Source organism: Rhopalosiphum maidis, chromosome 3 (assembly GCF_003676215.2).
Source record: "Rhopalosiphum maidis isolate BTI-1 chromosome 3, ASM367621v3, whole genome shotgun sequence".
NCBI lineage: Eukaryota > Metazoa > Arthropoda > Insecta > Hemiptera > Aphididae > Rhopalosiphum > Rhopalosiphum maidis.
The window spans coordinates 21,018,498-21,022,259 of NC_040879.1; the positions used below are offsets into that span (position 1 = coordinate 21,018,498).

At 28.5% G+C, this 3,762-nt stretch overlaps 1 pseudogene; it reads right to left on the bottom strand.

Annotated features, from left to right (window-relative positions):
* Nucleotides 1–264: 264 nt before the first annotated feature.
* LOC113557805 lies at nucleotides 265–3,411 on the bottom strand (annotated as a pseudogene).
* Nucleotides 3,412–3,762: the final 351 nt, after the last annotated feature.

Below are 3,762 nucleotides of genomic sequence, written 5' to 3' on the forward strand. Positions count from 1 at the left end.
AAATAAACAAAGAATAATTAAAAAAATATACATATACAAAGCATTCTTCACCAATTCCAAAAATAAATATTTGTATATTGCACATTTCATATTCATAGTATCACCCATTATTATATATATTTTTAAATCATATGGCATAGAATTAAAAATTATTGGTCCCAAATAGTTAACAAAAGACGGACCAAAAGATTTATTGGTATATTACAAAAAAAAAAAAAAGAATTCCCTGGATAAAAAGGTATGTATTTTGTTGGGTTATTACAAATTGTTTTCATTCCATGTAGGTATCATCTTCACTGGATTCTGATCGCATTGTTTTGATAACAGCAATGATGGACATTGTTGAAAAATAGCTTTCGGATATTGATGTTGAGTTTTTCAAATATTTCCTAGTGAAATTATTACATGATCAGATTAAAAATAATCAATATTATAAATACTCTTATGCAACTAACCAAATACTATCATTAGCGACAGCAAAGATCTTGGGAAGTGAGAATCCACTAAATTTGCTAGCTATTGATATTGTATAAGCTCCCATGTCTTCAAAAATAATCCAATCACCCATTTCCATCAGTGGCATGTTCACAAATTTAACAACTTGATCCAAATCATCACAGTAGGTCCCCAGATGGAACTTTGACAAATTGGACGCATCGGAAATTCCTATATTAATGATAAAATAAGTTTATTATAAAATCAATCAAATAAATACATAAAATATAAATAAATAAACAATTAAATGGTATCCAACTCACATATAAAGATTTAGGAACAACAACTGAGTGATCATTAAGAATATTATTAAAAGAACCATACACTTCATCATTTATGAAATATTTAATATGATTTTCATCATTTGAATGGATTTTAATTGTATGTATTTTTGTAGATAAAGTAAATGCTGAAGTCACAAAATATCTACCAGGTTCTGCTATTATGGTCACTCCATTATTTGGAGGAACCATTTATTAAGTGTATCATTCACTATATCTGTAATCTAAAATAAATGTTCTTAAAATAATTAAAATTAAAATTTTCTTTTTAACAAGGTGTATACATTATCCAAAGAAGTGTTTTTATTTCCAGGAAATCCGCCACCAATGTTCAAAAAGTGCATATTTTTGAAACCTATTATCTGGCCAATTTTGAAAATATGTGCTGAAGCAGTAATTGCTTTTCTAAAGATTGTTGATTCATTGTATTTTGAGTCAACATGAAAGCTTACTCCAACTACAGACAACCCTAAATTATAGGCCATTACCATTAATGATGGCGCTTCGGTTAGAGGATTACACCCATATTTGATACCAAGGGGACACTGTGCTCTAGTTACACCATAACTAAGTTCTATAAGCAATCTAAAAACAAATAAAATATTAACTTTGTATATTAAGTTAGCAACTTTTCACTTACTCGCAGGATGGATACAAAGACTTTATTTTGAATAGTTCCCATTTACTATCAAATTTTATTAAATTAATGCATGTGCTCTTGGCATATTTTATATATGAAGCTATTTTTGCTGGATTAGAAAAAATGATGCAAGAAGAGTTCACTTCCAGATCCAAAATTTTTATTTCACTCTTAATAAAATAATTTAAATTTTAGAGTTAATATTATAGTTTCATAGATTTTTTTTTAATATCGTTACTTTGGAAGTACAATTGAAGTTTATTCCAAGCACAGCCAAAATTTCTAGTATAAGGGAGTTGTCGTTACATTTAACAGCTGAAATTTATTTTTTAATTAAATATAAACACATACAATTTGAATATAATATTAAATTTAAAACTAACATAATAGCAAAATATATATTTTTAGAAATACTTTAATTAGTTTTATTAGATATTAACTAAATATCTATCATTACCCTTTTTCCCTGAATGCAATATGTTATCTCGGACTTAATATCTGTATAATATCTATTAAATTTTGATTATAAAAAAAAAAAAATAATAATAATATCAAAATATATTCTGTTTACTTTGCTACTATTACTATTGGCATACTGCTGCATAAATTATACCTTGTAACCAGTATAAAATATTGTCTACATATTTTTTTTTTTAAATAATCTATATTTTTGATTTTAATACTACTTTTATAAAACTAAACTATTTAAGTCAAACTTAATTGAAATGTTTACAAACATTTTCTCGCTTTCTGTTCTGTAAACTTGTTAATAATATCATCGAACTCAGACTTTCCAAGTAAAAAAATATAGTTACTTAAATAATAACTAGTTTTGTTTGCCTGTTATCAATGGACCCCTCTTTCGAGTGGGGTCCAGAGAAAATTGCCCATATATCCATGCATAACTTGCTATGAACCTAAGAACAATGCAACTGTACTTTTGGCTATGAGAGAACATTACCGTGTCTTAACAAAAACATGTCTAATTTCACGCTTCAATGTATGCTAGACCCACCCCTCAACACACAAAATCCTGTGCACATTTATCGTTATAAACTATTCATTATCTAAAATACTATATTACACAACATTCTTCAGTTTTGAACCGATTTTATTGTTGTTGGTCAATATATATATTTATATTATCAATAAATATTTAAATATTTCTGACATCATTTACAATATTATAAGTATTATCTCAAAAATGAAATAAAATATTTGTCTAAACTCACTATAAAAAGGTTTTATACGCGGAAATGTTTGCTGTCACTTTATTATTTTATTCACAAGATCACCAACATCAAATACATAAAATGGATCAAATATTTTCTAAAACAAAAAAAAAAAATTAAAATAGTAAAATTATTATTACAATAAATAAAATATGTAATAATTACCTTTGTTTTAACTACATCCTTAATAATTTCTTCAACAGTCACTTGATTATCAATGACATGAATTTGTTCTTTTACTTTCATCATTTTCAAATTTATTCCACTTTAATAATACCTACAACAAATGTCTTAGATGCTAATTTTATCACCGGAAATGTTAGCCAATTGAAAAGGTAAACTGACACGTGGCTGTAACGGTGGATGGATGTTGCTTGGTGAACCGTGGCGAGTCGATAGCGATGTTGAATATTGATTGAATAAAAAAAAGTTTTACACAACACGTGTTTTTGGATACCGGTTTTATTTGCACGGACGTACTTTATTATCACACACAACAATATGTTATTACAAAAAAAAAGAAGAGGTAGTTCGACGTGAGTGTCTAACACTCCGAAGAGATGTAACAAAAAAAAAAGAAAAGAAAACGCACTAGAGCTTAATAAGCGTTGTGGAGAATGTTGAAAAATGTGAAACCGCATTCACAAGTCTGTCGATACGTCCAAACAATGCGACGGTCAAGTCAAAAAGAGTACGATCGCCTGGAGACGATACTCGTCCGAACCGACTTGTCTTCCCGTCCGGCCCAATGCCTTTGCGGCATGGTGGGAGAGTCAATAGTGTAGCGTCGTTGTTGCCCGTGGTAGCGGTTAGTAAGGTGCAGACTGGTCATATTACTCCTTAACTAATTAATAGTAAAAATGATTTCAAAAAAGACATCTATTCACATATTTAGAAAACTACCAATCGTTAATAAATGAGCATCGACGTAGATTGTAGTTTTGGTTACGTCGATTAACATATATTTAAAATAGTATGATCGTAACTAGTTGTGACAATATGTACATGCAACAGGTTGATATCATATTGTTGCTAACATCATAAATGTACTCATAAATCACGCGGCCACATTTAAATTTTGGATTTTTACAATCATACTAAAATATGCTTACAT